General features: G+C 42.4%; 2 long non-coding RNA genes across 3 annotated transcripts; both read right to left on the bottom strand.

Moving 5' to 3' along the window:
- Positions 1-3,993: 3,993 nt before the first annotated feature.
- Positions 3,994-9,481, bottom strand: LOC143108714 (uncharacterized). Of its 2 annotated transcripts, none has more exons than XR_012983784.1 (4): positions 9,428-9,481; positions 4,930-5,026; positions 4,682-4,800; positions 3,994-4,106 (listed from the first exon to the last, which is right to left on the bottom strand). It is a non-coding gene; the product is annotated as an uncharacterized LOC143108714 (long non-coding RNA). The 2 variants fall into 2 exon arrangements; XR_012983783.1 differs by lacking the exon at positions 9,428-9,481 and adding an exon at positions 5,162-5,232 and having other exon boundaries at positions 3,995-4,106.
- A 32-nt stretch (positions 9,482-9,513) lies between these two features.
- On the bottom strand, positions 9,514-10,741 carry LOC143108716 (uncharacterized). The gene is made up of 3 exons (XR_012983787.1): positions 10,326-10,741; positions 9,766-9,914; positions 9,514-9,576 (listed from the first exon to the last, which is right to left on the bottom strand). It is a non-coding gene; the product is annotated as an uncharacterized LOC143108716 (long non-coding RNA).
- Between the last annotated feature and the right edge of the window lie 1,759 nt (positions 10,742-12,500).

The following is a 12,500-nucleotide window of genomic DNA, read 5'->3' as shown; positions in this document are numbered from 1 at the left end:
AAAGAAGTGTTCCACTACCAATTTCGCTCATCTGTGGTTCTCCTGACATGTTGGGAGAGCAGGGATTTCAATTCTGACTGCTCTTCAATTAACATAATCATCCTCAACATCCTCACATCCTCACATCTTGCGCATCCTCACATTCTGCACATCCTCACATCCTGTGGTTCACTGCAACGGGTAGTTACATCAGTACAGCGGATCATTGGCGCATGAACTCGCCACATTGAAAGTTTACTGTTCCACACTGAGTAACATCTCATATTAATAGTTTGAATTTCCCCTTGGGCATCAATAAAGTATCTATCTATCTATTAGCACTATTTTGTAATTGTGCCACACTGACAAATTGCTGCTACTCTACTATTCAATGATTATTTTACCACACCAATGGTGTTCGATGAAATATACATCATGCACTCCGCGTGCAGACAGCAGTTGCAGGAATATGCTATCATCTTGAGCAATATCGTTATTTTTGCACTTAAACTTAACATTCCAGAATCACATCCAAAACTTTTCCACGTTGAGTGACTACCATTGTTTTTCCACTTAAAAATGAGTTTCTTTAAATGATACTGATAATTGTAACTAGATACTTGTTTCAGTTTATTATATTTATTGACTGGGGCTTGAGTCCTTTTTATTTGCTTTCCTATGTATCAGTGTACAATGCACAATAAAGCATATTTAAAGAAGTCTCACTGATTTCTTTAAGTTGTGTTCTATGTTCTGACCACTGACCGACTGCACCCTGTTTATGACCAACAAGGTTAAGGTTAAATTAACCTCAGGTAAGTTTTTACATCCCATGTAATATAATGTGTTGGTGTTATGAAATATTGGTGTCACCCCTACAAAGGCCTGACTGATTGGCGGCACCTGTAAGCATGGGCCCTATTACTGTAAGTACAGCTACAGTCAGTAAGTGTCTTCTCCAAGAATCGGCATGCCGTGTTTGACGGATCTGGATAGGGCCCTTGCGATGGCAACTTCAAGCTGGTGTTTCACAAAACCAAGTTGCGGCATTATTTGGAGTGAGCCCTAGTACCATCTCCAAACTGAAGGCCAAATCTGTCTTCTACAGTTTTTCAGTCAAGGTTTGCAGGACAATATGGCTGACAGCTCTCTGCCCAGACAATCCGGAACAGACTGCACACAGCCAATCTCCGGTCTCATAGGGCAGCCAGGAGTCTTGCCATGACTGCCCTTCACCGTCAGGCCCATTTGCACTGGTGTCGGCAACACGTGCACTGGAACCTGAACATGTGGAGGAATGTTATGTTCAGTGATGTTTTCAGATTCTGGACTCATGGGATGGGATGCCGTCCCCCAGCAGTTTGTGAACAGGCTGGTGATTAGCTTGAGGAGAAGTTGCCAGGCTATTGTGGCTGTGTGGTTTTTCCACATGCTACTGAGGCTTCTGTTTGTAAAAATGAATTGTTAAATTGCCAATATGTCTTGTTTCTTCAAACGTCAATCATCCAATACACCAAATACCAAACGAGTCAATGGCAGAATACGCGGTTTGGCATTGGCAGAGAAGATTAGGCAAACGTTTCATGGGTGCAACCTACAGTACATACTCAGCTCTGCTGCTCATCCCACAAGTGCATGTTCCTTACAAATGGGGCCTTTGAAAGGGAACTAAACAGGCTTTCCAACGGTATAAGATGTATTGCCAAAAAGAATGGTTGCCACAGAGAAATGATCTACCAAACACAAATGTCCTTACTTTTTGTGCTAAGTTTTATTTGTAGTTCTCTACAACCTCTTCCTCTTCACCTAAGATTGAGATGGCATCCAACTCAAGCCTGGCCTTCCTAACGTCCACCATGCATCATTTTCCATTTATTAATCTGGCAGACACTTTTATCCAAAACAACATTTAAGCTACAGAGCTACAGCAATAGAATAACATTTAAGCAGTGCAGAGGAGACCTTAACTAGGAATTACCACTGCATCTGTCAGTACTCCTACTAGAGGATAAGAGTGCCTACATTTTAAGGACTAATCGAAGTATAGTAGGAGGAGACGTGGTAGAAGTGGAGGGAAGAGTATGGTAAGTGCATAGCCACATACAAGACAAGGTGGTTGCTCCTGCACCATGTCACAAAGCGGTCCACCAGTTGCCTGTACTCCTCACCATCACTGACACACCCCACAATTGCAGAATCATCTGAGAACCTCTGTAGGTGACATGACTCAGAGTTGTACTAGAAGTCTGAGGTGTACAGTGTGAAGTAGAAAGGAGACAGCATACTCCCCTGTAGTGCTCCTACGCCACTGACCACTTGACCAGACACACCCTTTCAGTTGCACAACCTATGTACTCAAAACTACATGAGGTTGTGGAGGTGTCTACCTGAATCTTCTCATGTAGCAGCATAGGCTGTATGGTGTTAAAACCACTTGAGAAATCAATGAACATGATCCTCACAGTGCTACTAGTCCTGCCCAGGTGAGAGTGTGTTCTGTGGAGCAGGTAGATTATGGCATCCTCAACACCCACCTCTGGGCAGTATGTGAACTGTAATGGATCCAAGTAGCTGGTCATATATGATCTCAAGAGGGCCAAGACCAATCTGTGCAATGTTAAGACAACCGGTTTATAGTATTGAGGGCAGATGGGGAAAGTATTTCTCGGGACAAGAACAAGGCAAGATGTCCTCTACAGCATAGCTACCCTCCCCTGGCTAAGGTTACAAAGGTGCTGTAGATTACTGCAGAGCTTCACCTGGCTCCTGGATACAAACAGGTGGAAGGGATATAATGCAGGCTCAGCATTTCCTGACTAGGGATTGTCCATGATGGAAGGGGGCAGTGATCTATAGCCACAACCACAGAGGTGGCTTGCAACACATGAAATATGTCATATGATATCTATTTATGTATATATATGTCTATATATGTCATTTGTTATCATCCCCTGTATCAAAATAACTTGCCACACACCAACATTTCATAAAAAAAACCTTGTGTGACTCATCAAGGCCTGTTTGGCCAATATGGGTGTCTGAATGGTAGTTTCTAAGGATGTCTGGTGCATCACACTTGCCACAGCATTTGCCACAGGTGAGCCCAGCAGTGAAATTGCTTTATTTCAGCACAACATACATTTATGTATCAAGGTCAATTAAAAGGTGTGATTTCTTTAACCAGGGGATTCTTTCATACAGATAAAACACAGCAAAGGTGTTCAGCTTCCCTAATACATTCAGCACTACACAAAACTAACACATGGTAGCGTGAGCAAAGGTACCAAAAAACTAAAAAGATACACAGGAACAGGCGTGCTCAAAATAAAAGACATCTTTGGGTGTGAGTTCAAAGAAAGACATGACATTTTTTTTTTTTTTTAAAGCCATGTCTACAAACGGACACGTTTCGGCTATAGGCCATCATCAGCGTATCGGCCCCAGCATGGCCTAGGGCCCATACGCGTCTGTTGTAGACATGCTCCATTAAATATTTTTGCAAGAGCTAATGCATACGAGTGTGGTTTTCAACTTTAACCAAATCATTTCACATGGCATAACAAATTATTGCAAGTATTGCATATTAATCTAGCTTTGCATTGGATGGATACACAAGACAATGACACCATACTGTATGTCCAATATTAGTGGATGGAGTCCTTCCTCTCTTTGTGTCCCTTAAAATAAGTATGTATTGATCAGTGTGTGTCTTCCTTGGAATAATCCATAATCTATAGTGTTATTTACAAAAAAACAGGTTATCATGACAAAAATGTAGATCCACTGGCCAGCAGCACCTGTTGACCGCTGGTTGATTTGGTCAGAAACCTCGATGGTTGGCGGACCCTAAGGCAAACCCAAGCCATTGCCAGTGTAGTGGTCCCCCTCTGGCCAGACGGACAATCTGAAAACCCATCTGATCAGCAGAAAAGCTCAATCCATCTGGTGTCAGTTAGAATGATGTATTGTTGAGCTGTCCGATCACAGGAACACAAGACCCATCTTGTCACAGAAGCAATGGGTAAATCAGTCTTGCAATGTAGAAGACTCTGTGACTATCATGTGGTGTGGCTAGCCAGTGGTCCACTATGTCTTTCTGCTTTGTTGTTGAGCCAACAGCTGACAACCTGGAAATTAAGATATAAAACAGAGATAAAACATTTAAAAGTACCAAGAGAGACTACAATTTATTGACTTTGAATGAAGCTGAATACCATGGTTACTGATTATATAATATTATGTGGAGATAATCAGGGTGCACTGCGGGAGGTGTGTATTGTTTGGTCTTTGGCTAAAAAACATGAAGTATGACCTATGTCCCACCTTTCTCCACCGTTCTCCTTTGTAGTACAGGATGTACTGTAACCAGCCAATCAACAACCTAGCTCATAGCATAATAATGCATGCCTCATGTTGTACATGGGGTCTGTAAAGGCCCTACTTCACAGAACGCATTCTGCCAACAAAATGATTGCCCTATCAAAGAACCTAAACTACACTACATACTCAAGCTACAAGACATGCTCATGTACACTATGTAATGTTAATGCTGGGCTGGACTGTAACTCACCTGTGGTGTGCTGGACACTAACTCACCTATTCTGGGGTGGATTCTAACTCACCTATGGTGTGGTTGACCCTATACTCATCTATGGTGGAGTGGAGTCTAACTATTCTATGCTGGGGTGAATTCTGTAATCACCTATGTTTGGGTTGACCATGTAACTTCTTCCAGGCCTCTGCATAGTACTCAGTAGCGTCTCTGCACAAGTGTTCACTTCCAGAGATGTAGCTCAAGTACTCCAGTACTTTACAGCAAGACTGGAGGAGGGATAAAACACACACAAAACCACATCACCAACCAAGCTGCCTTCCTAGGGTTTAAATTAAGAGAAAGACAACTGTGATGTAGGCCTACAAAAACAACATGGTAGAATGTAAGCTCCTTACCAAGGGCCAATGATGGAATATAGACCAAACAAAGTTTTGGGATGAGGACAGGAAGTTGGGGGTAGGAGGACAACACGTCTGACCTTACAGCATGTTTCTGAAAATAATAAATGCTCAGTTCAAATCAGTTCATAAACATATATCTGTTTGTGAGTAGCCTCTAAATGTAAACCGCGTAAGACATGGAAATACTGCATTGCACTATGTATTAGACTACTGCACGAGTGCTCACTTTCAAAGATGCAGCTCAAGTACTCCAGCACTGTAATGCAGATCTGAGAGAGGGATAACAACACACACACACAGATACACACACACACACACACAGCTAGATAGATACACACACACTCACACACACAGATAGTCACACACACACACAAACACACACACACACACACAGAGATAGATAGATACACACACTCACACACACAGATACACACACACACACACACACAGACACACACAGATAGATAGATACACACAGACACACACACACACAGATAGATAGACACACACACACACACGCACACACACACAGATAGATAGACACAAACACACACACACACACACACACAGATAGATAGATTCACACACACACAAACACTCACACACACACACACAAACACAGAGATAGATAGATACACACACTCACACACACACACACACACAGATAGATAGACACACACACACACACACACACACACACACACACACACACAGATAGATAGACACAAACACACACACACACACACACACAGATAGATAGATTCACACACACACAAACACTCACACTCACACACACAGACACACACACACACACTCACACACACTCACACAGACATACACACACACACACACACACACACACACACACACACACACACACACCAGGGTATATGCAGGAATCATAGAGTTGAATTTACTACTTTTTAACTACCTTTTTTACTACCTCCACAATATTTTTTACTACCAACACGACATCAAGCAGCAGCCCTTTTTTTTTTTTTTTTTTGGGGGGGGGGGGGTATACAAAGCACCACTTAATACTTGCTATAAGATATAAATCATAAATATTAGGTACACTAATATTTTCTAATTGTGATCATTAAGTATGGTCATTGTCAATGACAATGTTTTTTTGTAGTGTCGAGTTCAGTTTCAGTTGTCCTTACCTTAACCCTAGCCCTTGAGTTATCCTAACCAGCCCTTAGCCCTAAAAAGGTGAATGATATTGGCACAAATGACGCTAAAACACCAAACATGTGTGGTGAAAAATGAAGAACAAACACCACCGACTACCCCGCCCCCCCCCCCCCCCCCCCAATGCATACGAATGCAAAATTGAAAACTATGATTTCATTGCATTGCATTACTCAGCATGGATGCACAATGCTTGCATGATAAATACTTTCCAAAACAACAGTTAGGTAGGTAGGTAAGGATGCCATTTAGGAGTGTAAATCAAGTTTAATCACAATTTGATACAATATAGATTATTTAAGCCAATGATTTGATTCTTCTCAATACTTCAAAATGTGTAACAATGCGATTCGATGCGTTACTGGGGCCTATTGTCGATAGGAAATTATAGATTTTGGTTAGTTTTCATGGATTCAAATGCCAATATTATAGGCTAAATTATAGGCCAAATACTGAACATTGACTGTGGAATCAAGTAGGTTACAGAGTTTCTTTCCCACCCTAAAACCTCCTGTCACTAGCTAGATGCTTTGAAATTTAACATGGTTTTAAACTCATATGTTGCAGTTTTCTGTCACTGCAATAAAACTAGCCTATTTGGAATATTTTGTAGGCCTGCTGTTCCTTTTATGAGAACAATTTAACTGATCAAGTTTTCATAGGCTATTGAATGATTTAAATGTGAATGCCATAAACTTAATTCGCCATTAACTAGATTAGCGTGGTTTTTCACGCAGTTGTCATCTAAATGCAGTGTTTTGTAGGCTATTCAAAGAATTTCACGTTCATCACTCAGTTGTGGTGTAGGTCTGTCTTGAGTGATCGCTGTCCCTTTAAATGTCTGGGACTTTAAATAACGGGACTTTTAAACTGCATGCTGTTTTTGTTGATGGACAGTGCCGTCTTTGATTCAGTTTTCTATCGTTTTAATAAATGACACGCGCACTTGCGTGGTTAAAAGTAAGGAGTTGTTTTCACTCGTTTTCTTGCAATTCCGTAACATTAGATACTAGGTCTAGGTTACGTTAAAAAAATGTTGTCGGTTACTATGTCAGTGACTAGTTCGAACTTTGTTACTGACGGGCTAGGTGGAATTTTATTGCACGGTTCTGGATGATCACAGATGGCAGCGCTACCGTCAGCTGAACGAAAGCTTACACTAGTCAAGTCCACAGTTGTTAAAACTTCCAGCTGAAGTAGCCTAGTGCAAACTGAGAGAGTTGCCTCCTAACAGAGTGAGTGTAGCCTATATTTTCTTAGCTGCCATCAGAGTGATAGGCTAGCCTAGGCCTACATCTACCGCTCCTTTGCTACATGAACAAATATTATCAGATGAGTGACAAAAGCACCGCACACCGAACCAGCAGGCCCATATGATAAACACTGCTCTGGTAGCCTGCGGTAGAGCCTAGATCAGTGGTTCTTAACTGGTCTGGCTTTGGGACCCACAATTTCCCATGTTCATGAAGTCACGACCCATATATATTTTATAGCGTTCAAGACAACAGATTTGGTGAGCTTCATGCTAAGAAAGGCGAAGTGCCTGTAGGCCTATTTGTTTGGAACATGCTGTTTGGCATTACATTTGTGAAGTCTCCAACTCCTGATGTCACCTTAAAGTAGGCTACTTGACAGGTCTGTCTTTGACAGGTGTACTTTATTATAAGGCATTTTTACACATGTTCCAGCAATTGTGAACATCGCACACTGTGGATTCTGCACCATTTCATCTCAATTTAAGTCTATTTGAAATGGCCGATTTATTCTTTTTTTTTAACCACAAGCTCCGCAACCCACCCAGAATGGTTCCGCGACCCACTTTTGGGTCCCGACCCACCAGTTAAGGCCCACTGGCCTAGATGACGTGAAAAACGCGAGAGTCGCCGAAAAGCATCCCTGCATTCCCGGCCCCTAAAAAAACTCTTTGGATCTGCACGATTCATATAAGTCGCCCAAAGCAACGTGAAGGAGACACCGAAAAGCGTGTTGTTTGTATCCCTGTAATATCAACTGAAGCAAAAAGGCGAAAATGTGTTTGTTGGCGTCGCTGATAGGCTGTCAACCACGGAACTCTACACAGTTTACTTCTACGTCATTGCTATTGACTCCTGATTGACTCCGACTCACTCAGGTCCTGTTAGCACGTATATATTTTTTAATTAGGCAAGATGAAGTTAAAACATGTAGACACAAATATTAAGCAAAAAATGTAAAGTCATTATATATTAAGGTGGTGATGAAAAATTTACTACCAAGTCAAATTGCATTTATTACCTTTTACTACCTTTCAAGGGCCTTCATTTTGGTAGATTCTATTTACTACCTTTTACTACTGCGCGGACACCCTGCACACACACACACACACAAACATACACGCACACACACACAGATAGATAGCCACACACACACACAAATAGACACACACGCACACAAAAAGATAGTCACACACACATACACACACACACACACACACATACACACACATACACACAGATAGTCACACACACATACACACACACACACAGATAGATAGATACACACACACTCACACACACAGACACACACACATGCACACACACAGATAGTCACACACACACAGATAGATAGATACATACACACACACAAATTCACACACAGACATACACACACACACACACACACACACACACACACACAGAGACACATACACACAGACAGATAGATAGACACACACACACACACACACAGATAGATAGATACACACACACTCACACACAGAGATAGTCACACACACACACACACACACACACACAGACACACACACACACACACAGAGATAGACACACACACACACACACACACACACACACACACACACATACACACACAGATAGATACACACACACACACACACACAGATACACACACACACACACACACACACACAGATAGATAGACACACACACACACACACACACACACATATAGATAGATACACACACACACTCACACACACAGATAGATAGATAGATACACACACACACTCACACACACAGACACAAACACACACACACACACACACAGATAGATAGACACACACACACACACACACACACACACGTTCACACACACAGACACACACACACACACACAGATACACACACACACACACACACACACAGATAGATAGACACACACACACACACACACACACACACACATACACACACACAGCAAAGCAGGCTTCCTAGGGTTTAAATTAAGACAATGTTGGTAGGCCTACATGAGGCTTACAAAAACATGGTGGACTCTAACTCACCTGAGGGGCGTGGATTCTGGACTCATCTATGCTGAGGTTGACCTTGTAGCTGTACCGCCAGGCGCCTCTGCATAGTACTCAGTAGGGTCTTTGTATGAGGGTTCACTTTGAGAAATGTAGCTCAGGTACTCCAGTGCTTTACAGAAGGACTGAGAGAGGGATAACACACATGCACACGCACGCACACACACACACACACACACACACACACACACACACACAGATAGATAGATAGATCAAACCCATCCATAAACATATATGTTTGTGAGAAGTTATGACCAATGTTGGTAGGCCTACATGAGGCCTACAAAAACATGGTCTGGTGGACTCTAACTCACCTGAGGGGCGTGGATTCTGGACTCATCTATGCTGAGGTTGACCTTGTAGCTGTACCGCCAGGCGCCTCTGCGTAGTACTCAGTAGGGTCTTTGTATGAGGGTTCACATTGAGAAATGTAGCTCAGGTACTCCAGTGCTTTACAGAAGGACTGAGAGAGGGATAACACACACACACACACACGCATAGATAGATAGATAGATAGATAGATAGATAGATTAAATCCATCCATGAACATATCTGTTTGTGAGAAGTTATGACTAATGTAAACTATGTGAGATGACAGCTGTCATTTTTCAGTTTGTCTAAAAAATTAGGCAAACATTCAAATACAAAATGTAACTCCATTATTTACAGTTCATATGCAGGGAAAATACAGTAGCCTACCTGGGACGTTGCACTTACTACTGCACTTTACTACAGAAATGCAATATTATGGACAGAGAAATGTAATTGTACTGGCTACACGAAGACCCTAAAATAATATATAACTGGCCTGCAGCTGTACGTAATACTGTTAACCAATGCAAGGAATTTTAACATCTTTTATTGAAACACTCACACATATCACTGACATGTTCCTCCAAAGCACCTTCTGTCTTGGTTCAAGTCGCAAACAAGGTCTTTTTGATAGGGTGCAGTGGCGAACTTGTTCTAAACTTAATGGCTTCGCCACCATAGCTTAATATATTTTCACTAAACTAACACGCGGAGCAGGCGGAACAAATATTTCTGGCAGGCGGACCGGAAGACTAGAGCAAAAGAGAGAACTTGTGTACCGAAGATGTACTTTCATTGGCTAACCGCCTAGCGTTAACCTCTCGACGCACCGCCGCGCCGCCTTCCCGAGATGCATAGCGGACGCGTTAACTACGCATTGCGCTCTCCATAGGAAATCAATGGGCTATGTGCTGCGCGGTGGCCTTTGCCGCGAATGCGTACCCAATGCGTCATGTTAAACGCCTGTGTGGGTTGCATTGTCCCTCTCGCACGATGCAGGTGTTGAAAACAGCAACTCCTCTAAGCTGGCATTAGATGGGCATGTCACATATTATTGACTTTTTTGGTTAGGCCTACCAAGCGCACATTTATATTTGAATTAAGATTATGGATCATTTAAAATAAAAGCAAATTGCCCGCACTGTTACTGAAAGCGTCCGATATGTCGCTCTTAGAAAGGCCAAATCCGAATGCGTCCTGTGAAACGCATATGTGGGTTTTATTGAAGAAAGCCATGAGCGTCTCTCTCGCACGGTAAAGGTGTTGGAAACGGCCAATATACTCCTCTATGCGGGCAATAGATGGCACGGGCATGTCACCTGTTATTGTGTTTTTTTTTGTTAGACCTACCAAGCACACGTCCATGTTTAAATTAAGGTTAGGCTACTGGATAATTTAAAACAAAACCAAATTGTCCGCACTGTTGCTGAAAGCGTTGGATATGTCGCCCTTGTATTGCAATTTGGCCAAATCCAAATGCGTCCTGTGAAACGCCCGTGGGTTGCATTGAAGAAAGCCATGAGCGTCTCTCGCACGATAAGGGTTTTGAAAATGACCAATCAAATCCTCTATGCAGGCAATAGATGGCATGGGCATGTCACATATTATTGTGTTTTTTGGCCAAGCCTAACAAGCACACATTCATGTTTAAATTAAGGTTACTGGATCATTTGAAACAAAAGCAAATTGTCCGCGCTTTTACTGAAAGCGTAAGATATATCGCCCTTGGATTGAAGGCCAAATCCGAAAGCGTCCTGTGAAACGTGGGTTGCATTGGAGAAAGCCATCTCTCTCTCGCACGGTAAAGGTATTGAAAACGGCCAATATACTCCTCTATGCGGGCAATAGATGGCACGGGCATTTCACCTGTTATTGTGGGTTTTTTTGTTAGACCTACCAAGCACACGTCCAGGTTTAAATTAAGGTTAGGCTACTGGATAATTTAAAACAAAACCAAATTGTCCGCACTGTTGCTGAAAGCGTCGGATATGTCGCCCTTGCATTGCAATTTGGCCAAATCCGAATGCGTCCTGTGAAACGCCCGTGGGTTGCATTGGAGAAAGCCATGAGCGTCTCTCTCGCACAATAAAGGTGTTAAAATGGCCAATAAACTCCTATATCAAAAACGATTAATGACCTCCTGTTTTAGCCAATCATCATGGAGGAAACATAACTCGTTGTTGCTCAAACCCTACGTCTGTGCAGTCGTTCAACATTGTGGTGAATTAATGACGAGTGAAGCCCAGAGCGTCTAATAACATCGCGGGTGGTTTTACGCTGAAGTTGGTTGAAAGCCATGAGCGTGCACCTACACGCGAAAGGGTGCTATATGCGTGGATAGAAAACGCCGAAGGACGTGACAAAACGGCCTTATATGACGCCCTGAGATGAGAACGGGTTGGCATTTTTGAAGTAACGTTCATTCTGCCGAAGCAGTAATGCAGACGGTCACGGTGTGAAGATGTCTAAGTCTAAGAAAGCTAAATCCGGTTCCCAGAAAAGAAAAGAGAGGCAAGAAAGGGAGAAAAAAGAAATTAGGGAAAACAAGTGTTAACAGCTTTCTTTCCCAAGAAAGGTGAGCCCAATGTGAAAGCAATAGTCTACAAATGAAATGAACTCCTGACGGTTACAAAAAACTCTTCAATACCACCGCGAATCCGCGATTATCAGTGCTAAAACAGCATTAACACAAAATTAGAAATAACATGATGCCTGATTTATAGCCTACCACAACATT

This window comes from Alosa pseudoharengus, unplaced genomic scaffold (genome assembly GCF_046254945.1).
Source record: "Alosa pseudoharengus isolate Yale_2024_CS ecotype anadromous, Long Island Sound unplaced genomic scaffold, YU_APseudo_1.1 YU_APseudo_1.1_scf_63, whole genome shotgun sequence".
NCBI lineage: Eukaryota > Metazoa > Chordata > Actinopteri > Clupeiformes > Clupeidae > Alosa > Alosa pseudoharengus.
The sequence above is the reverse complement of the archived record's forward strand: the minus strand, read 5'-3'. Positions and strand labels throughout refer to the sequence as shown.